The sequence below is a fragment of the Schistocerca piceifrons genome, chromosome 10 (genome assembly GCF_021461385.2).
Source record: "Schistocerca piceifrons isolate TAMUIC-IGC-003096 chromosome 10, iqSchPice1.1, whole genome shotgun sequence".
NCBI classification, from domain to species: domain Eukaryota; kingdom Metazoa; phylum Arthropoda; class Insecta; order Orthoptera; family Acrididae; genus Schistocerca; species Schistocerca piceifrons.
This window is the reverse complement of record NC_060147.1, coordinates 90346387-90371112: the sequence shown is the minus strand read 5'-3', so window position 1 is coordinate 90371112 and position 24726 is coordinate 90346387. Positions and strand designations below refer to the sequence as shown.

Sequence of the window (24726 nt, the reverse complement as noted above, 5' to 3'; positions counted from 1 at the left end):
CAAACTGTACTGTTTAAATATATTTAAATGTTATGACTGACAGTTAAGATTGCGAGGAATAAAATAAAACAAGGTGGAAAAGAAACGTTGGGAACCTGAATCGACGAATTGCTAGTCAGTGCGCTAGACCACATGGCCACAGCGCCTTACGGCAACTGCTCTTCAAAAATCCTTCTTACTCTATGCTTGCACAATATGCTACACGGAATTAAAAATAACAAAAAATCTGATCTGGTGCTCTAAGCAACATAGCACTCGTAATGCCGGAATGGATGACGTCACACCAGAGCATGCACAACCGAAAACAAACGGCCAATCATGCTACGATCAACTCAAAGAAGGGATGGGGCCGTCATTGCACCACTCTACTTATTTGCATGGTAGCGCCCATTCGAAAACTTGTTTTGAAGTGCCCTCTCTTCAATAAAACATACGAAGAGTAATGGTGTAGTTTTCGTGCGATTTCCGGCTCACATTCAAAGAGAAATGGCGTAATTCTAGTGCAATTTCCAGCTCACGTTCGAGGAGAAATGGTACAATTTTAGCGCGATATTTACCGGGTGCAGTAGCACATTAGCACATGACAACCAGCCGGCAATGCTTTGAACTTACGTAATTGTCGCGGAATTGGCATGTCAACTTGCAAGTACGGTGTTTCCACTTGTGGATTGATTTCCGCAAGCAGTCGTGTGAAATGTATAAATTGTATATGTAATTCATGACCGAAAAACTGGCTCTATGCAAGTGGTGGATCGAATGCACGTGCCAGTAAATCACGCTTCTGGAAACACAATCGAGACACTGCATTGGTCAATGGCAATCACTTACGTCCAGCCAACCAGAATCGCTTCCCTCTTTCCCAAGTGCAGTTACTAACCTAGCCTAACTTCAAATTTTTCATTTGGGGGCGTACCTGTGTAGTGTGTCAAGACATCCCGAAAAGCGAAAGTGGCGGTGTGGTAAGTTACATTTCCAGTGCATCAGATTACTGGAGTTTTATTTGTGATCTACAAATACTGATTTCAAAATTACGACATTTGAAATCTGTTTCTGTAAATACGCCGTGAAAATTGAGATATTCTGGTTTAACAGATTGCTCTCACTGACATAATTAGAATAAGCCAAATCTTGATAGATTGGTATATACACTTTTTTTAATTATCTGTGAATGCTATTGACAATATGCTAACAATTCAAAAATTGCGAAGTGCAACCTACGACCGCTGCTTATCCGGCATTTTGAATGATGTTTTTTATTTTAAAGTGTAGAGGACCCATCAGATGCAGGTCAGAGGTATTGCTAATAAAGAAAAAATTGCTTGGGTCAAAATATTTGAAGTCACATTTACAGCTTCATTGCTTCTACTCCACTTAAGAATATTTAAATTTATGCAGTGCACTATATAAATGCTTAATGTACGAAGTATGTCGCTATGATCTTAAATAAGCCTGCCCACCAATTGATGCCACTTCTATACTTACAAAATATTGAATTTTCCACCGTTTTATTCATAAGCTGCTTTGTAGACAATTAGGTAAATAACAAACAATAAATAAATAACAATCTACAACACAATATTTGGTGTACTTGTTCACGGCCTTATGACTAGTAACAAATTAGGCATGAAACTGCCAGTATCAAATTTCAGAATGAGTGTGTAGCTTCCTGAAGACAGTAGTCACTGAAAATGATATAGAGTTTGTCGCAGTAATACAGTGCCCATCAGTGGACCAAGATATACACCACATTCATAACATGCTTTGTGGACAGGACAGGTAATTAGCTACGGCCTCAATTAAGGAACCATCTTGGCATTTGCCTTACCAATGAAAAAACGAAAATCGGGATGGCTGAATAGAGCAACTACATCCTTCCGAATATTAGGTCAGTGCCCTAACAGCTGCACTGCCTTGTTCAGTAATCTCAAATGAATAATATTTCTTCGTTTACACACAAATTGTTTCATGTTATTTAAATATAAAATGTAGATTTCTTCTTCACTGCCCACACACTGAGGCCATATGCTGACTTCTGGACAATTTGTTGTCACCTGCTGTGTAAACCATAGTTCCACTCTTCACTGCTGGTCATACTGCGATGCCCACTGATGACTCCTGGACAGTGAAGATACTGCTGTGTCCCTTGACTCAAGTCTGGACTCCACAATCAACTATATCCTAATATCTATCTTGGGGGGGGGGGGGGGGGCAGTGGACATTACTATCATGCAAAGTACATCTTGACACATGATCCTTGAGAAAGCAGTGTACCGTTAACAATAACTGAAATGTGACAAGGTGCTGCAGTTATCCCCTTTCGTTACTAACCACTAATCTGGGTTCTCTAAGCAATCATTTTGTAACATTTTAGCTGACTTTTTAAACAAATGTCTGTTAGTAATCTTTATCACTTCATATGGCAATTTATTGTAAAAATTTGTACCCTGATATAAAATGCTGATTTGAGGTTTTTTCCCCAATGTAAATGAACTCCAAACTTGCTCTTGTTCCATTAATGTGTGTAAAACTGTCAGTGCAACATTTATTGATATTTTCCCAGATGGGCAACACTGATTGGTATGTGGTAATCACTTGGTGCAATAATGATGCCCAGTTTCATAACTAGCTCTTTACAGTGAGCCCGACTGCTACTCCATTATACTTCTTATTGTCTTTTTCTGCAGTTTAAAGCCTGTGTCCATATTTTTATGCCTTTGATCACCAGAAAAGAAGCACTCCTGTAAGTAAGAAGTGAATGTTACCACAAACAGTTTGGCTGTTGCGAACTGCTGCTAGCACTGTAAGAAACAGTACAAGAATGGCATTTTTGCCAGTATCTCCATGTCAGCTAACATTCTATGTCCATTACTAAAAACACTGTGTAGCAAATGATCTATGGATTTATCATATATGCTTAAAATTACAGAGTTACATCCTCTCTTTATTGTGAAGTGCAAAGTGTGTTTTATGTAGAGTGTGAATTTATTGCATACTGCCCAATTGTACACGTCCTTGAGGGTTTCATTTGCATTCTCGAATACGAGTACTGGTGTTTTATCAGTGACTATAATGTTGCTGTCAGTGGCAAAAAGAACTTTATCCATTACTTACACTCTCAGAAAAAGACATTTTTGTAGCCATTTTACATCATAGAACAGGAAATTAAATGGAATAGGCTAGAAATGAAACTCAGTTTCTGTGTGTCTCTGTGTGTGAGCATAACATTCTCCTCCCTCTGTCTATTTTCCTCTCAATGTTCAGTGGAGTATTGTGTGAAAATTTGAAGTAAATCCCTCAAGATCTTTCAGAAATGTTTGCTAAGTGTGCAAATGAGTCTTTGAATCTGAGAACTGTTAGCAAGTAATAGCAAATAAATGTCATCTTTAATTAATCTGAAGACCATGGAACTGATTACCAAAACAAGGAATTTTTTGCGTCAGTACATAAAGATAATTGTCAGTTCAAATGTATGGCAAGTAATGGTACCCACTACAGAAGTAGCAGTAAGGTATAATGATCATTTCATGTACGTGATGTATATGCCTGGGGGGCATCATTCACCATGTTGAAATGCTATTCTAGCAGTCATCGGGAGAGCAGGGTATAAGCAGCTGGCTCTTTCCACATGAAATGACCCAAGTTGTCATTTTTTGAAAATCAGTACAGTAAAGATTGAGGCATGGCAATACACTAACAAAATGATTAAATTTGATATTTTGTTAGTGATCTGATTCATATTTCATGATTTGAAATATGTTTATTGTATTCAAGATATTTAGTTATGAATTGTCATCCCAAAGGTTGTAGTTGATTATATTCCATAAACACCAAAAAACCTCATTGTATTGGTTGAACTGATATGCTGTCTGTGAAACAGATGATGCAATGATAAGCATCTTACTGTTTCACACCCATGACAAAAAAGAAGAAAGTTTGCTTCTTGTTTGAACAAATAATTCAAAATTTTAAATATTATAGGAAAGTGAGGTTAAGAAAATATATTAACTCCTAAACCTATTAAGTTTTGGAAATAACATTCCTGGATAAAATAAAGTTGTCATGGGTGTGACAGTAATATTTATCACAGGCGTGACAATATGCACACATTTTTAAAGATATTCCAGTCTAATGAAATACCAGTAGCCTATATAAAATTATATAGTGGTGCGATTTCAAATGAATACAGATCTACTGACATTAAAAATAAATATAAATAATGCATCTTGCATTCCCAGATAATGACTTCAACAGAAAGAATGAGAAAGCTACAGGATAAAATGAAATAAGATCCACTGAAACATGAAGAACACTTAAAAAAGGAGAGAGAAAGGGACAAAATGAGAAGAATGAAGAACAGAGAGCAACTGCAGATGAATCAATGCAGTCTACTAAAAAAAAGAGAGAATGATAAAACTAGTCGACGTTTGTGTAGAGAAAGGTAACGTAAAAATATGGCAGAAACAAACCATACCAGTGAATTAAGATGTTAGAAATGTTCCCAGACATTAAGCAAAGCTGTACATTAAAAGAAATGTTAAGATATTCTCAAAAGGTTCAAAAAGTTTGCCACCTGAAACAAGATATAAAGTAGTTGAGTATTTTTGTCAAGATGATGACAGTCGAGCTACTCCTGGTATTCATTATGTAAAAATCTGTTAAAGACCGCAGACGTGAAAAACGAGAACACGTTCAGAAGCGGTATGTGATTATGACTGTTGGTGAGGCCGGTGCGCGTGCGTGTGCGCGCAAATACCATGCAAATTTTAAATTTCAAACTGAAAGCATTTCACATACGGTTCCAGATTTTCCTATTTCTACTTAAGAGTTACTTGTGATGTAGAAAATGAGCATTGTATGACATGAAAATGCAGAAAGTGCAAACATGACCTGTCATTGTGGTTGACTGATGAAAATCAAGATTAAATTCTGTCCTGGAAGCAGTGGAAGGACTTTGATGGATTGCCCAAGTTAGTGGAAAATACAACACTGAAAGCAGCCACTAAAGAGTTACAGGACCAGATGTCAGCATTTAAAAGGCATTTCTGGACAAGAGAAAAACAAGCCAAATATTTTGAAGTTGACAAAGAATCCCTATCAGTCTGGTTGCATTGTGTATGAATAAGTGATTATAGCTCTTTAGTGGTAGGAATAAAATAGTGTAATTAGAACAATGACCAGCACTTACTTGGGTTTGGCATGTGGTTGTTAGTTTAGTTAACAATGAACCAAAGCCCGTTGCAGGAACGGTGAAATGCAGGAGGCCAGATTGTGAATGGGGACCGTGGGAGTAGGTGGCATCTCCTTGCATCATTTCTATACTCGGGGCTAACACTTCCAATGCTGCTGTGGGTTTTAGTCATCATAAACCACTTTCAGTTACATGCACGTAACGAAAATTTTATTGCCTCTCCTTGGACCCTGTCAGGGAGGGGTGGGATGGGATGGAAGTGGCTAATAAAAAACAAAAGGAAGAAAGAAGTGCAGGTAGGGAGAAACTGTTAATTTCAGTAAAGAAAAGTAGTATTTCTAATTCATCAGCTTTGGTGCAGGCAGGGAGTGTATCACACAGTTGTGGTGTGGCCTAGCAACTAGATCCTATCCTGAGGTAATCACATCGAGCACCTAGTGCAGGGACTTTTGGCTGCTGGCCGACAGAGGGTGCTGTGATGGAGGCAGAGATACATTTGTGTCTAGCTGCTGTTAATCATGTATCTTCTTGGAACATTGGCAGCTTGTTTCTCTCTTACCAAGTGTGTTCTGAGAAAGAGTGACATTACCTCCAAAATGCAGCTTTGATTCAAATGTAAATTACAGCATTGTGTTCAGACTGGAGCCATTTTTCACAAAGCAACTGTAGGATATTATTGCCGTCTGTGACATGGTAGTGACTCAGTTTGATCTGTTTCTACATTTTTGGTTTAGCGTTGTGACAGATTTAGAGCAGCTACCTCACTTCAGTGTTTTTGGAAAAAGCGCATTAAAAGAATGTTGGATTTGAGGCAGGTGCATGCTAGTCTAAGGTAAAACTGAAAAGACGAGTTGTTATGAATGCTATTAGGGCCGTTCATGGACACCCAAGAGAGCTAAAGAGCAAGCTCAAAGTCCAGGGTAATCCAGAGGGTCCTGCATTTATGGACTTTTGGACATGGGGCTTACATATAGTGCATGCTGACTTCGACAGGTTGTACTAGCGTTTAAGAGCTTTATGAAATTAATTTAAAAACATTCTGTCCTGCCTTGTTGACTTCAACAATATTGCAATCACATCTGTTCTCCCATAGATGTTTCGCACAGTTCGGTGGGTGGAAAATAATATTTGCTGAGCCCAGACTCTAACCATTTTAACGGCTGTTTAATAATGTGTGAAGGAAGTAGGAACACAAGTAGATCAAACCAGAACCTAAGGTAACTATTGAAATTCCTCAGAGTCCTAGCTGCCTTATGCTGATAGATGCTCAGGTAGTCATTTCTGAGTAAATTTCAGTCATTTACTCCCTTTACTCAATTTCCTTATACTGCCCTCCAGTCTGTTAATCAGAAAATTTGTCAGAGAAGGAGACTAGCTTCAAAATATTCATTTCTTTCTATGACTTTGAAGCAGTCTATCTTCTTCCCATGTCACAAACTAATCAGCTCCCCGTAAAAAAATTTTTTTGTTTATTTATAGACGCAATCACATTCTTATGACACCGTCATAACCAGTTTCGGCCGTACAATGGCCATCTTCAGATTCTAAAGGTAGCATATAATGAACACAGGTTCATGCGTTGTAGGGCCAAACCGGTTACGACTGTGTCATAAAAAAATGGTTCAAATGGCTCTGAGCACCTAAAGACATCACACACATCCATGCCCGAGGCAGGATTCGACCGTAGCAGTCGCACGGTTCCAGACTGCGCGCCTAGAACCGCAAGACTACCGCGACCGGCGACTGTGTCATAAGAATGTGATTGCATCTATAAATAAACCTAAACATTTTTACATAATAATCACTCACTCCATTGACAAAATGTGGTTTTTGCCATAATTAGCTCTCTATCGTTGCTTACTGAGTGACCAGCTATTAACAACACATTTCTCACCTATGTCACGCAGATCGTAGAGTACTTAGCCACCCCATTATGTGCGGACCTAGGCCCTGAGATGATTAATAGATATTAATATAAACAACACAAAATCCAGAATGGGATAATGAAAGTATTATGAAAAGAGTAGTTGCTATCACGGAAACTGGACTCTGCAGCCAGATACTGTGGTCGCATGTGCACACGTGTTTTTTGCCTGATCCCAATGAAGACCTTTCAATCAAAACTTTACTAGTTTGAGAGTCTTTTCTTTGTGTCTGTGTCTCAGCGTCTCTGCTGTATTATTATTATTATTATTATTATTATTATTATTATTATTATTATTGTTGTTGTTGTTGTTGTTGTTGTTGTTGTATCACCTACTAATATCTTCAATATTTATGTATTAAATGTACTAAAACATATAGCCTGTGTCTGAATGTTACATTATTGTGTGAAAATTTGAAGTAATTGGTTGAGAACTTCACGAAATGACTTCTTTCTTTTATACGTTACTATAGACATTATGTTATGGCTGTGTTTTATTCACCCTGCCTGGAAACTTAAAAGAAAGCTTAGAAGGCTGTCCTGACACTGATTTCTTGCTGTCCTGCTGACAGGTACCAAAACAACGTGTGTTTCGGAGGACTTTGTTGAGTGCTGGGGTTTGGGCTGCCATGTGGGTAAGCCCTGGCCCAATGACCAAGGTGTGCAGGGAGTAATCCACTTCATCTGCCAGGTGAGTCAGTCTGCCGGACAGTGGTGTATTCACTGTACTAATCCTGAGGCAACACTAGCCACACTGTTAAGATGCTCTCCATAGTAAACGGTAGTTGTTCAGTCTGATTTGGCACTCTCTCCTTGATTGTCTGCTTATTTGACCACCTTTATCCCTTCTCATCATAAATACTGGAAACCACAGGTGCAAATGGCTGCCATGTCTGACACCTCTTTGAGTAGTTGTCTCTTCTGGTCTACCAGTTAGGCATGAGATACATTTTCTTTGTGATGGTTTGTTGCATTTCTGTCAACACGCCTCTCTATACCGACAAGTCTGATACTACTGTAACAGCTGGTATGTGCCACATCACGAGGTCGACGGTAGCTAGTCTCCCAGTAGCAGTAGGTCGTGCCTGCTTGGCGCAGCAGAGGTCTTACACCTATCTCCTGTGCCCTTGTGACCAGGTTTCTCTGTTAGTGGAATATGTGTTGGAAGGCTGTACAGTAATTTCCTGTAATTACCTTTCAGTTACAGACAGAAAGCACTGTGGTGGTCTTAGTTTTGTATATGTACAGATAGGTATTCTCATGTGAGTCGCCAAATAAACTATTCATTCCACAGTAAGGTGGATTTCAAACGTGAGCCAGAGACTGTAAAATGAAAACTGCTCAGAGGATCGTGATCTCATTATCTGCAGAAAACACACACACACACACACACACACACACACACACACACACACACACACACACACACACACACACCCTGTGTGGCAACAGAACAAGCAGGTGCACTTGTCTACGGTCCATCGCACTCGCTTGTGCTGAAAAGAAAAAAAAAAGTGGTGTAGAGCTTTTGCTGATGACAGGAGGAGTGTAGTGCGTGGAAATTCCTCACAGGACAGATCATGTGTCAACAGAAATCTGCAGGACAGTGGCGACAGTAGCGCGAGCAGGGTGGGTAAACTGGGAGCCCGTGGCTTATGATGCGAATTCTGAAACGCATTACTGTTGCCGTTATCCAGCAGTTGGATGCCTTCATTGCAACATCAGCTCCAACCACAACTTGCCAGTCTTCAGCAGAGGGGCAGAACTGTGAAGGATGTGCAGTGCTGTCTGTACACTTCTCCCATTCTTTGACCAATATACATTCCTTCACTCTCATTCTGCTGTCAGAAAATGGACTACATGTGTATGCTTTTCTTTCGAAACTTCCATTTCAGTTTCCAGCACGACTGAGTCCAATGGACAGTCAAGACGTGTGCTCACTCTCATCACGTGCGTTTGCACCCATGTCATTCTAATGGAGAGTTCGGGAGTGCGGCACTCTTACAGTGTCTGCCGCACCTTCTGTGGGCAGTGGCATTACTATCTTTTCGGCAGTTTTCATTTCACACCCTCTAGCTCATTTCTTTTTGAATGCCCTTAATTTATCCCCTGAAAGATGCCTTAAGGCGGAGAGAGACTCCACTGTAAGGCATCTTGCACAAGTTTCCTTCCAATGAACTGCACGTTGCTGTATCATTAAGATATCGACACAAGTCTCCCACTGTTACTTCTGCAGTGGACTCTATGCCATCTCTTGATCACTTTGCGCGATTCCAGATTCCAGTGAAGAAGAAGATGAGGGCCTTCACAGAGATGTCAAATTTTCACAGGTAAAAAGTCAATGTGGCCGCTCAGAAAGTGAAACTTGTGGGCTAATTTAATGGCCATGGTATTTGAGCTTGTCAAGTATGTTGGCTATGACAGAAAATAGTATTTAGTCATTTCCATTATTTAAGGACTGGCTAACATCCTCTTTCAATGATACCTGAGCCTGCATTTAAAATGGTTAGCTTCTTTTTAAAAATTAGATCAAACCTTTTCTCTGTCATTCCATGTTTCAGGCAAATCATTAAATTCCCTAATGAAATCCAGTGGATGCACTTCCCCGCACGATTCAAAATTATTAAATTTCTTACAACTAAGAAATAAAGGACCGTTTGGAACACTAGATACTTTATGCTTTAGATTTTGTACCTCTTCCACCTTTTTATCTATTTCAGCCAATTTTGAATCTACATTTTTATTTACGTTCACCAGTTTTTCCTCTACAACTACTGCACACGTGGTTTCTACCTCCTTTTCAAAATGGTTTTTAATCTGATCGATTTGGTTCTCGAGTTTAATCCTGTTTTCAGCGCGAAATTTCCTGGCTTATTTGACTTCATCTTTACACTGTTTTTCAGAAGCCTCCACCCTCATACTGTAGTAGTCACAAAGCTTCTTTCTCTCTTCAACAAATTTACTAATCATTAAGGTTAATTTCTCATTAGTATTGTGCTCTATTTCCTTTATCTTTTCATCGTAATCTTTCACTACTGCCTCAACCTTCTTATTTAATTCTGAAAGATTAGAGCTAACTATCTTAATCTCCTTTTTAATTTCTTTCTTCACTTCATTCTGTAAGTTAACCGTGTCAGTCCTAATGCTATCAGTTTTCTTTTCCACCTTGATAATGTCTTCTTTTGTACACATATTACTCAAACTACTCATAATTTACCTTATATTGCTTCCACTTTTCTGTCTGCCACAAACTTTTGCTCTTGCTGACTTTCGCAACTAGATTCTTCCTCCTCAACCTTAACGATCTCATCCGCTTCAGTACTACTTCATCTATTTCACTCACATCACCATACAACGTAGATGACGCTTTCATCATTTCATCTGCAATAGGTCTTTCGTCCCCATCATTCAAAGTTACATTCATGTCTGATTTATAAGCACTATCGTCTGCTGAACCAGTCCCACTTACGTCGTCCTGTTCATTTAACATCTTAAACTCTACAGCTGTGTCATCAGTCACACTGTCTTGTTCATTAAGGCCACTCATTATGTATCCCTTAATACAAACAGCTTTTGCTACAAAATTACCTTATTCTCATTCACTCTTCTACTGCTGTTGCGGTTGTCATTTGGATCTGCACGGCTGTGGCAAGTTGCAATTCTCTTGGCCTGGTGTCTTGTTTATTTCCAGTCAGTTGTGTCCACCACATGCTGATTTGCTGCTCCTGTATTCAGTGGCTGCTTCCATAGAACGAACTCCATTATTGGTTGCTGTTATACTGTTGCCATGAAACCCATGTGCTGATTGGATGCTACACCTTCTTCTTTAATACTGTATTGTAAACCTCTAGAGTCCACTGTTCAAAGTTCATGAATTTTAGTTTATTGTGCCCAAGTACAATAGCCCTCACCCTGGACACCATATCTGATGGTGTGCCACCTTCATTTGTTGTCTTCGGTGTTGACGTAATGCTTTGTGATACTGGCTGAAACATAGGGTGTGGAAGTACAACACGGACTACTTTAAATAATGTAGTTGACAAGTGCATAGTTGCATTTCATATTAGTTCACCTTCACTGTTCAAAACCATCAGTAATAAATACAGGTTGGCGCATGAAATGTGTTACCAATTGTTTCTTTCACAATTTACGACGCACATTAGATATCCCGCTGGGATCTCTACACCAGTACCAGCAGAGCTTGGAAAAACAAATGAGTTACGAAATGACGTGTAATTCACGATACTGCCACTGGGAGACTAGTAAGCAGCAATGGCTGACAATGGAAGACTGACGACACAGCAACGATCGGCGATTGTGTTACTTTTTCATGAAGCGACCTTGTTGTGACTCAGAGGCGTTTTCGACAACAGTTAAACACACGATGGGTCCCTTGCATGAAGACCGTCCACAGGTTGTGCGATAAATTTGTACAGGAAGGAACAGTATTGGAAGCGAAGCGACCTCGGCCTAAGCCTGTTTGTTCTCCGGAGAATACTGAAGCGGTACGAGTTGCTGTACAGAGAAGTCCCGCGAAATCGTGTAGAAAGGCAGCAGAGCAACTGGGAATATCCAGACGCTCCGTTCAACGCATTCTTAAAAGTGACCACCGTATGTACCCATACGAGATGACCTGTGCACAGAAGCTCACTGAAGAACATAAGCAGGAGAGACTATTGTTTGCTCAGTGGGCGGAGGATAGGGAAGAAACTCTCAACAACGTTTGGTTTTCAGACGAGGCGCATTTTCATTTGGACGGTGTGATTAACAAACAAAATGTACGCTTTTGGGCCACTTAAAACCCACAAGTGCTCCACGAACGACAACATTATGCTCCGAGGATTACAGCGTGGGCATCAATTTCCATTCACAAACTTATTGGACCCTTTTTCTTTGAAGAAACTGTGAACAGCGAGCATTATTGGAGCATGCTTCTCAATAGCTTCATTCCACAGCTTCTCGCTACTGCCTTGCCCTTCAACACGCTGTGGTTCATGCATGATGGAGCAAGGCCACATACTGCAAACACTGTGTTGGAGTTTTTACGCGAGCATTTCGACATACAGATCATTGCACTCAGGTTTCCAGGTCGCTTTAATGGCGGACAAAATTGGCCCTCCAATAGTCCAGACCTCAATCCATGTGACTGTTTTCTTTGGGGGTACCTAAAGGAAAAAATTTTCTCTGAAACGTCCACGTGATTTAATGGAGCTCAGAAGACACATTCCTCAAGCTTGCAGTTAAATTACGGAAGACATGTGCCGTAGGGTAATCACTAACTGCAGTGTTCGTTTGAAGGAAGTTAGGAAACGAAATGGTGGACATATTGAGCATGTGCTGAGTTAGAACAAATCTCCATGGACGTCTCTTCATTGTAGTATATGTTCCTTTCAGATTGTGTTGACAATAAAGTTTATATTCAAAAACAAAATGGTAACACATTTCGTGCGCCACCCTGTTATATATGGCCAGTGCACTATTGTTTTAACTTTCAGTAAGTCTCATTAATAGTTTGCAGGCAAACATCCATGAGCAGTAAAAACGTAACGACAAAGTACACAGTTCTTGACGAATGAAATGGTAAGTATGGAGCAGGCACTGTCATTGTTTTAACACACAGCCTAATTGTGTTACACTTATTTCACAGATGCGTTGCTGATGCTGTTCTAACGAACACAGTCCACGGCCGAGTTCCAGATAAGAAACCTGACTGTCTTGGACCCAAAAATCAGGCCCTTTTATATCTTCACAATAGGTACTGAAACTACACATTGTTGAAAAATTGTTTCTTTTTAAGTGTAATTTCTTTAAATTTAACTTCCGATATATTCAGTTACTTTAATGAGTTATTTTTAGCAGTTTTGTCTACAAGAGTTAGGCCGAATTATTTGTTTAAATCATGACATTAACAAATATTCCAAACAATGGAAAATCCAGGTTGGAATGTAACAGTATTAGGGAAGCAAAGTTGATACTCACAATATAGCGGAGATGCTGAGTCGCGATGTTGTTGTTGTTGTGGTCTTCAGTCCTGAGACTGGTTTGATGCAGCTCTCCATGCTACTCTATCCTGTGCAAGCTTTTTCATCTCCCAGTACCTACTGCAACCTACATCCTTCTGAATCTGCTTAGCGTATTCATCTCGTGGTCTCCCTCTACGATTTTTACCCTCCACGCTGCCCTCCAGTACTAAATTGGTGATCCCTTGATGCCTCAGAACATGTCCTACCAACCGATCCCTTCTTCTGGTCAAGTTGTGCCACAAACTTCTCTTCTCCCCAATCCTATTCAATACTTCCTCATTAGTTATGTGATCTACCCATCTAATCTTCAGCATTCTTCTGTAGCACCACATTTCGAAAGCTTCTATTCTCTTCTTGTCCAAACTATTTATCGTCCATGTTTCACTTCCATACATGGCTACACTCCATACGAATACTTTCAGAAATGACTTCCTGACACTTAAATCAATACTGGATGTTAACAAATTTCTCTTCTTCAGAAACGCTTTCCTTGCCATTGCCAGCCTACATTTTATATCCTCTCTACTTCGACCATCATCAGTTATTTTGCTCCCCAAATAGCAAAACTCCTTTACTACTTTAGGTGCCTCATTTCCTAATCTAATTCCCTCAGCATCACCCGACTTAATTAGACTACATTCCATTATCCTTGTTTTGCTTTTGTTGATGTTCATCTTATATCCTCCTTTCAAGACACTGTCCATTCCACTCAACTGCTCTTGCAAGTCCTTTGCTGTCTCTGACAGAATTACAATGTCATCGGCAAACCTCAAAGTTTTTATTTCTTCTCCATGAATTTTAATACCTACTCCGAATTTTTCTTTTGTTTCCTTTACTGCTTGCTCAATATACAGATTGAACAACATCGGGGAGAGGCTACAACCCTGTCTTACTCCCTTCCCAACCACTGCTTCCCTTTCATGTCCCTCGACTCTTATAACTGCCATCTGGTTTCTGTACAAATTGTAAATAGCCTTTCGCTCCCTGTATTTTACCCCTGCCACCTTTAGAATTTGAAAGAGAGTATTCCAGTCAACATTGTCAAAAGCTTTCTCTAAGTCTACAAATGCTAGAAACGTAGGTTTGCCTTTCCTTAATCTTTCTTCTAAGATAAGTCGTAAGGTCAGGATTGCCTCACGTGTTCCAGTGTTTCTACGGAATCCAAACTGATCTTCCCCGAGGTTGGCTTCTACTAGTTTTTCCATTCGTCTGTAAAGAATTCGTGTTAGTATTTTGCAGCTGTGACTTATTAAGCTGATAGTTCGGTAATTTTCACATCTGTCAACACCTGCTTTCTTTGGGATTGGAATTATTATATTCTTCTTGAAGTCTGTGGGTATTTCGCCTGTTTCATACATCTTGCTCACCAGATGGTAGAGTTTTGTCAGGACTGGCTCTCCCACGGCCGTCAGTAGTTCCAATGGAATATTGTCTACTCCGGGGGCCTTGTTTCGACTCAGGTCTTTCAGTGCTCTGTCAAACTCTTCACGCAGTATCATATCTCCCATTTCATCTTCATCTACATCCTCTTCCATTTCCATAATATTGTCCTCAAGTACATCGCCCTTGTGTAGACCCTCTATATACTCCTTCCACCTTTCTGCTTTCCCTTCTTTGCTTAGAACTGGGTTTCCATCTGAGCTCTTGATATTCATACAAGTCGTTCTCTTATCTCCAAAGGTCTCTTTAATTTTCCTGTAGGCGGTATCTATCTTACCCCTAGTGAGATAGGCCTCTACATCCTTACATTTGTACTCTAGCCATCCCTGCTTAGCCATTTTGCACTTCCTGTCGATCTCATTTTTGAGACGTTTGTATTCCTTTTTGCCTGTTTCACTTACTGCATTTTTATATTTCCTCCTTTCATCAATTAAATTCAATATTTCTTCTGTTACCCAAGGATTTCTACTAGCCCTCGTCTTTTTACCTACTTGATCCTCTGCTGCCTTCACTACTTCATCTCTCAAAGCTACCCATTCTTCTTCTACTGTATTTATTTCCCCCATTCCTGTCAATTGCTCTCTTATGCTCTCCCTGAATCTCTGTACTACCTCTGGTTCTTTTAGTTTATCCAGGTCCCATCTCCTTAAAGTCCCACCTTTTTGCAGTTTCTTCAGTTTTAATCTACAGGTCATAACCAATAGATTGTGGTCAGAGTCCACATCTGCCCCTGGAAATGTCTTACAATTTAAAACCTGGTTCCTAAATCTCTGTCTTACCATTATATAATCTATTTGATACCTTTTAGTATCTCCAGGGTTCTTCCATGTATACAACCTTCTTTCATGATTCTTAAACCAAGAGTTAGTTATGATTATGTTGTGCTCTGTGCAAAATTCGACCAGGCGGCTTCCTCTTTCATTTCTGTCCCCCAATCCATATTCACCTACTATGTTCCCTTCTCTCCCTTTTCCTACACTCGAATTCCAGTCACCCATGACTATTAAATTTTCGTCTCCCTTCACAATCTGAATAATTTCTTCTATCTGAGTCGCGATAGGCACAACAAAAAGATTCACACAATTACAGCTTTCGGCCATTAAGACCTTTCTCAGGAATAGACAGGGACGTGCACATGCGCCTGCTGTCAGACAGACCTTCATAGATGTTGACCTCCACCTCAGAGATGACTACATCAGTACCTCTGCCCTTATCAAACCTACTAGCCACCAGCAATACCCTCACTTAGACAGTTGCCACCTATTCCATACCAAGAAGTCCTTTCTGTACAGCCTAGCCACCTGTGGTTGTCGCATTTGCAGTGACGAGCAGTCCCTCTCGAAATCTACTGAGGGTCTCACTGAAGCCTTCACTGAATGGAAAGATAAGGCACGGGAGATTTGTTTTTGTACAAGAATGTGAGGATAATTACAGTCTCCCACCACCTCCCAAAGCTCCATAGTTTGGCCACAGGGAAGCATTCCCCTCGTAACTCAGTACCATCTGGGACTGGAGCAACTGAATTAAATTCTATACCAGGGTTTCGATTACCTCTCGTTGTGCCCTGAAATGGGAAATGGCCTGCCCACTATGCTTCCTGCCCCTCCTACAGTGGTATTCCACCGTTCACCGAACCTACACAGTATACTCATCCATCCTTACTCAACCCCTGCTTCCAATCCCTTACCTCATGGCTCATACCCCTATAATAGACCTAGATGCAAGACTTATCTCATACATCCTCTTACCACCACCTACTCCAGTCCAGTCAGTCACCACCTATCCCATCAAGGGTAGGGCTAGCACCAGTGATTTCCAAGCCAAGTTGCAACCACTGTGCTGCATTTTATGCAGGCATGACAACCAACAATCTGTCTGCCCACATGAATGGCCAACAACAAACTGTGGCCAAAAAAATATCCCTCATCTCAGTGAGCACTGCTTCACAGCCTGTGCCATATGGATCCTTCCCACCAACACCAGCTTTTCTGAATTGTGCAGGTGGGAACTTTCCCCGCAATGCATCCTATGTTCCCGTAACTCTCCTGGCGTCAACCTTCGTTAGTCACTGTCCTCACCCATCCAGCCCCCTCCCCGTTCCCATTGCAGCACTACACAGCCGTCATTTCACTGCCGCACCCAGTCTTTTAATTTCTTTTTATTTGTCTCCTTTCCGCTACTTAACCCCCCCCCCCAGCCTCCTCCTTACCCCCACCCAGTTACCACTCCCATCACGCAGTGGTGCTGCTGCTTGCACTGTGGTTTCAGTTGTCCGGGACTGCAGGTAGGGGTGTGTGTGTGTGTGTGTGTGTGTGTGTGTGTGTGTGTGTGTGTGTGTGTGTGTCACAAAGGCCTTAATGGCCAAAAACTATAATTGTGTTAATCTTTTTCTTGTGCCTATCACAACTCAGCATCCCCGCTATATGGTGAGTAGCAACTTTCCTACCCTAATACAATTAACAGATATAGTTATGCAAACCATATTTTGACAAAGCTGTTAATTACTTTGGAATTAATTAAGGGCTGGCTTTACTAACATGCTGTAAAATAGATCCAATAGATTCTTTAAGAATACTATTAGTTGTGGCTACAGTCCTATCAACTCTTCCTGTGGTATTGCAGAAGGAACATCCATCGTCATGTAGTTCTATTACATGACCTCATTCAAACTATATGATGCACTTATTCTGAAAAATTAATTCTGAACAGCCCATGCTTGCATAACCTTAAACACTTCAGCTTCTGGGTCATATAAAAATCCTTTTTTATGTTCTCTGTGGTAGAGTGATGAGATAACTTAAATGTTATAGTCAGTTTTGCTTTGGAAGGAAAACAGCACCAGAAATATTTAATTTATATTGTACTTACATTTATTGTCAATTTAATAATTTTATACTCTTACAACAGTATTTTTCGTGTACAGTGAAACCTCTATATAACATTTTTCAAGGGACTACAGATTCTGAACACTGTATAGAGGAAAACACTGTAAAGAGGAAGGCTTCCAAATAATAATTATAGGGGATTACTGAAGATCAGGATACCACTAATCAGCTTTGACAAATGGTACCATAGATGACCTTTAAAATTTTCACAACACTGTAATATTATATTCATTGCAAATGATCAATGTATCAAATGATTATTTTTTTGTAATTAAAACATAGGGCCCAGTAGGTGGATGGATGAAAGTAAATGGATCAGTTTGTACTGTAAAAAGTTATAACGGATTCTTAAGATATAACATCATTGTCCAAAGCTGACAGGTGGTATCCCACTCTTCAGTTGACCCAGTTATAGAATATGAGCCAAATTTTATTTGTAATATACTGAACATATTACGTAAAAACACCGTAAATGGTACAGATTAAAAAAGAATTAGTTACAAAAAAATTGCTTTAATAATGGAATTATGAAATGTAACTTAAATGTGCATGAAACTCTAGGAACCCATGCAATCTGAAAATCACATACCTATGAGTTTTTAAAATAGTCAAGCAAGCCTGTTTGTTTTCTATTTCTCCAGGACTCAATGGCAATCATTTCTTGCTCCAAATGAGCAAGTTGAACTACTGTTCTGTCTTCAAGTCTGTGGGCCATCATATATCTCCTGAATGTTTCAAAGGCTTCAGCTGCTGTAGTATATGAGAGCACAGGGTCCTCTTCCTTCTCACTGTCACTTTCACTGCCACTATTATTCTCCAAGCTTCTCTCTGCAGTCAGCTCCTCAATACTTCGTACTCCTATGGCTGCCACGTTGTCATCCACAGCCACAAAGTCCTCAAAAGTGACAAAATCACTGCCTATTAATTCCTGAAACTCTTTCAAATCACTTGCAACATTTTCCACAGGAGCTGCCACCTCGTTCTCACAGAATCCTGCTTTTGTGAAACAGTTTTTCATAGTTCCAGCACTGACTTCCGTCCATGAGTACATAATTAAATTCATTGCCCGTAAAATATTCAGCTTCAGTTGTGAGATCTGCTGGCTTCCCGGTTTTCTTTGCTCCATCGAATTCAAGGCCTTTTTTACGAGGGCTGTCCTATATTTAACCTTAATGGCGTGTATTAGTCCCAAGCCCAAATGTTGCTGATGGCTGGTGCAGTTGAGTGGCAGGAAAATTACTTTCACATTTCTCAGAAAGGATTCGTCTGGTGGATGTGTTGCACACCTATCCACAAACAGCAGCACTTTCCTTGCAGCACTCCCCATTTTGGCGTCAAATTCTCTGAGAAAACGTAAAAATGTATCACTCGTCATCCATACCTTGGCATTGTGTGTATATTTGCATGGAAACGTGGACATGTTTTTGAAGCACCTTGGATTTTTTGGTTTCCTGATAACCAAAGGTTTCAGTTTTTCACTGCCATCGGCATTTGTACACGACAAAACGGCAATACGTTCCTTGCTTTTCTTATCACCATGGCAATTTTCCCCACGAAAAGTAAGTGTCTTATCCTGCATTAAATTGAAAAACATGCCAGTTTCTCCAACGTTACAAATGTCGTGCAGTTTCTAGCCACCTATCAGATTAGGGAGAGTCCGCATCCACTGAACAACAGTTGGTTCAACCACTTTCTTACTTTCTCCACATTCCGCTTTGTATACAACACCATAACAATGTCAAAATTTATCAACACATCCATTGGATGCCTTAAAATTTTCCGTTCCTAACTGCAGTAATATTTGAAGCGCCTTTTCCTTCAAAATAGTTCCGTTTATAGGAATGTTTGCAGCACGTGCTTGCTGAAACCAAGTTAATGAAACTTCCTCCATCTCATCACAAGTCGATTGTTTCAAATGCATATGTTTCGAATTTCCACAATTCTCTAACCCTTCCATTGTTGACAGTCTGTTTTTCATAATAGTGTTGAGGGGGCCAGTTCAAATTGGTTCGCTAGCTCCATGCGACTCACACCACGAGATGCCTCCACTTTTTTAGTAACAGATACCTTCTCTTCCAGAGAAATCTTCTGCTTTTCACTCATGTCTACTGATGACAGCTTAAAAAAAAGTTATATCAAAGACACGCTCTCACCAGACACACAAACTGTTTGCTGCTCAGCTCACACAACATGTTACAAATACAAAGCATTGACTGAAATGGCGCCAAAAAGCACAAGCAGAATATGCGTCACATGTCACGTGACCGGGTTCTGCCGCTGACATATGAAGCACACTGAGCGTGGCTTTTCTGAGCCGGTGCAAATGGTCAATCCACAGAATGGAGAAGATGAGTCTACATCCAGTCTAACATTATAAAGAGGTAAATAATTGACCGGGGTTCCGAAGATATGATCATTACAGGGAGGAAATTTTAATATAGAGGAAACGCAGTAAAGAGGAAAATTTAACATTGTTTATATGGGCTTTTAGTCGGGACCGAAAAAAAGCGGACGTAACAGAGGAAAACATTATATAGAGGTTTCACTGTAATACCTCAAGTGTTTTGCTTAATTAATGATACTTCAGTTATACTTGCTGCTGGTTTCTTCAACACTTACTTACTTACTTACTTACTTAAAGTATTTAATTATTTTTGGTAGAAAATTAAATGAATGTGACATTAGGATAAGTTAAAAAATCTATTTTATTTGCACAAGCAAAATAAAACTATACATAAAATTTGTATAAAATGATTGTTACAGATAATGTAACCATGTCCTGTACTGAAAAAAAAAAAACTGTTTAAGTTATTTATTGCATGGAATCCTGTTTTCCTTTGTTGGATGGTCTTTACATTCAGTTTCTTGTTTCTTCACCTTTCACGTTTTCATGAAGTGCTGCATGTTGAAAGAATAACATCATACATCCACAACATATTTGTCAGGAAGTTTGTCACAAGCATTGTCAGTGTCGATTTAGATTTTAGGAGGCATTTCAGATTTGTGTGTTTAAAAGTAACATGCATAAAATTGCATATGATCTGTTCCAGAATGTGCTGGCCTCTTATTTTAGAGGTAATGTCTAAGATGACCAGACACCTCTTTTCTTTTTATTCTGTAGAATGCATTTTTCATTACTTACTGTTGCTGCAGAGTTTAAGGCTTGATTTAATGAAAAGCTACCTTCATGGAAAGTGACTAAGGTTTGTGTTAATACAGCCATCACTGGGAAGCCTTTCGTCATTTTCTCAAGATTTTATAATTTCGGCACTCTAGTCAGAGACAAATATCTTGAACATGATGTTGGAAACAACCATTCTCTCTTCCATTTACTTCAAAATATTTACCCCCGTCTTCTTCATGTACTGGAATTTAATTGGTAAAATTTCATTGACAAGACACCAATTTGTGTATATGCAATCTACTGCAAACACCCTATAATTCTTCCAGTGTGGTATTACCATTGTGTGAATGCTTCTCCAAAACTTTTGTGAGTATTTTAAAATTCTGAACTGACATTTTATTTACACCTCAATTTTGTAAATAACTTTCTGTGCAAGTTTTGACTTGACAGATTATTTATTCCCACTATTGTTACTGTAAATGAACACCTACATGTGTCCAGCATACATACATGATGTCTGAAGCACATCATCTGTGTCTCAGAACATGCATCTGGTGTCACAATAACTGTTCCTTGAAAGCCAACACACCTCCAGAGCAGTGAGGGCAGTGTGGTGATGTATGGATTACTTACTACACATACGAGCAGGTGCTTTCTCTCAAGAAACTGCTGCAATTGCCATCATGTGCCAAAGGCATTTGTCAACCCTCAGTACCATGTGCAAAATAATAATAAAACTGATGAAAAATGTCTTTACATTTTTACTGTTACACATATGGTAGTAATACCTGCACATCTCTACAGCATTTCACGATATACAGGGTACAATTATTGAACTATATGAAATAAAATAATCATAAATTCTAAACAGTTTGCGCTACGACATTCAAAGTGCAGGGAATGGTAGGAATTAGTACAGTTTGGTTTAGTGACAGAGCCCACTTTCATTTGCTTGAGTTCATCAATAAGCAAAATTGGTGCATTTGGGGGACTGAGAATCTGCATTTCATGATCGACAAGTCTCTTCACCATCAATGGGTCACTGTGTGGTGTGCAATGTTCGGCCACAGAATAATCAGTGCAATATGCCTGGATGGCATGGTGGCTACCAAGTGGTATGTTAAGGTTTTGGAAGATGATTTTATCTTCATAATCCAAAGTGACACCAATTTCGATGACCTGCAATTCATGGAAGATGGAGCTCAAACCCACTGAAGCAGGAGAGTGTTTAATGTCCTGCAGGAGGACTTTGGGGACCACATTCTAGCTCTCAGGTACCGAGAGGCCACTGGCCCTAGTCTCAATTGGCTGGCATATTCTCTGGATCTGAATACATGCAACTTTTATTTTGTGGGGCTACATTAAAGACAAGGTAAACAGCAATAACCTCAAAACCATTGCTGAGCTGGAAACAGTCATTGAGGTGGTCACCAACAGCATCAATGTTCAGACACTTCAACTGTTCATGCAGGATTTTGGTATTCATCTGTGCGACATTTCCAATGATGGCAGGCATATCAAACATGTCATAACCTACAACTGAAGATCTGTAGTGATGTTTACACGTTGAATAAAGTGCGTGCACACCATAGTTTGTAACTTTTTTTTCCCATATAGTTAAAGGTCACCCTGTATCTTCAGTGTGGATTTGACCCCTCAACGGAATCGTGCTAAATTCTGCTAGTGATGAACACGATGGATGGGAGGACACTATGTAAGTAGTGTGCAACAAGTTGGGAATTTGGGTTGGTTGTGAAGTGTGCATAGAAAGCCAAAGCAGTGAAGGTAACCACTTGTGTAAAATGGGAAACCTGTTTTAGTCCTGGTTTGACCAATTCTTCACTTGTCAGCATCAAATTATTTCAGTGCCCTGATGCAGCTGTGTTGTTATTCTTTCATCCTGTACATTTTTACAAAACAAATCATTTTATGTTTCTATTTTGTTACAAACGTTCTACATCCTTTGCCATTCTGTTTATCCACAGGCACAAATGGCAATGGCGGGAAATGACGTGGTCGGCCCTGTTGACTTAATCATAGGGCAGAAGGATGACGTCATACTGGGCGTGGACATGTCTCAGGGCTGTCACATGAGTAGCAATGAAAACCTAAAGCATCAAACAAATGCCTCACTAAAGCTGCTTTATGACAGGGTGCTTTCTAATGCTGGTAAAATCTGTTTTGTCTTAACTGTTTCACTGCTGTATGCAGCACACGATTCTATCAGATATATTTCTATACTTCCACATTTAGTGTTTTCGAAAGTGCACTGAGGGGACCATTCCCTAACAGTGAATAACATCTGCATACCTTCAACACTTGGGATCATTACGTATTGTCACACTTCGTCCCAATTGTCCACTGTCCATTGGTGCCACTGTTTGCACAACCTAGTGTTTGGCTTAGTGATGGCAATAGAAACACCACCAGCCCTACATGTGGGCAAGAGCTTCCAGTACCTGGAGCTGCGGTTCACCACCTCAGGTCGCTGGATCTTCAACCCTCGATGCCACCTGGAGGAGCAGTTGGATGTCATCTCCTGAGCTCCACTAAAGCCACACCAGCGCCTCTGTGCCCTCGTAAGTGTGCTTCTCCCTGGCCTGTACCATAAGCTGGCCCTTAGCCGCAACCATGTGGGTGCCCTGAAGTCAATGGCCGGCACCATCGGGGCTGCCTTCCGGCACCGTCGAGGACGCCTTCCGGCAGACACTCCCCTTGGCTACTTCCATGCTCCTGTTGGCCAGTGGGGGTCTCGGCATTCCATCTTGCCACTGGATGGGGCCAACCCTCTGTCGTTACGGAAGATGGTGTCAGCTATTGAAGGTGCAGGCCTGGACGAGGTGCAGTGCAAGATTGTGGTGCTGGAGTGGCACTTGATGTGGGAGGGTCACTACCTAAGAACGTTGACACAGGTCGCAGAAATGCGAGCCGTGCGCCTACATGTCGCCATCGGCTGCTATTTGGGCGTGACTGTACCATCGCCATCCACGCCCGCTTCAATGCCTTCCCAATGAACGCACAGCGCAGTCAGGGGCAGACGGCCAGATGTCGTGCGGGCTGCCAAACCGTTGAGACTGCAGCCACGTCCTTCAGGCTTGCTACCGAACGCATGCGTCCCGGGTAAAGCGGCATGATGCCATCATCAAGTATTTGCTCGTGCAGAGTGGCTTCAGCGTCTCTGTGGAGCCCCACCCACGCAAGCCTGATGTGGTAGCGGTGAAAGATGGCATCATCTGCGTGATTGATGCCCAGGTAGTCTGTGACCATCTCTGGTTTGACTGGTGTCACACCCAGAAGGCGACCTAGTACGACACGCCCTCCATCTGGCGTGCTGTCTCCGGCCTGCAACAGGACGTCCAGGAGGTGACCATGCCCCCTGCCAGTTCTAGCTGCGGCGGACGCTGTCTCCCACGTCGGCACGGGACTTCCTTGACTTGGGGTTCAGACACCGAGAGCTTGCAGTCTTGAGCGCCTGGATACTGCAGAGCTGCTGCCTCAGTTGCAGGATTTTTGAACATATGACGGCGCAAAGGCTGCTGGCACATGTCGGCGTCTGGTAGGCAAAACACCACATGCATATACTATGTGAAAGGAAGAAACAAGGAAGCTTAAAGAAGAACAGAAAGACAGGGAACAAAGACAGATACTACTCTTGTTACGGGCCCCAGGAGTCAGGGAATCACATATCCAGCACTGCTACCCAAGTCCCCATTTTGGTGGAGGACACGGCTTGGTAATTGACACCATTGTACCAATTTACCATATGTATATGTATTTGTGTTATTCTGATGGAATAAAGACGGCTTTCAATGTTGAAGAAAAAACACTGGAATGTTTTATTGAAGTCTAGTATCAGTAACAGAGTAGAAAAGCAAAGCGTGCAAGTATGGAATGTAACAGATGGAGGAGGGGGGGGGGGGGGGGGGGGTGTTGGGTGTGAGATGGACCACCATATGCTCATTCTGAAAACTTAATTCTAAACAGCACAGGTTTGCACAGCCCTAGACACCTCAGCTTCTGGGCCATGTACAAAAATCCTTCTGCATGTTATCTGTGTAGATTGGTGAGATAAACACAAATATTACAGTTTTGCTTTGGAAGGAGAACAGCCCTGGAAATATTTAATTTATAATTTGTTCTGA

General features: G+C 40.8%; 1 long non-coding RNA gene across 1 annotated transcript; it reads left to right on the top strand.

Annotated features, from left to right (window-relative positions):
• Positions 1-869: 869 nt before the first annotated feature.
• LOC124719044 lies at positions 870-24402 on the top strand. Its single transcript, XR_007005974.1, has 3 exons — positions 870-959; positions 12760-12867; positions 22570-24402. It is a non-coding gene; the product is annotated as an uncharacterized LOC124719044 (long non-coding RNA).
• The last annotated feature ends 324 nt before the right edge of the window (positions 24403-24726 follow it).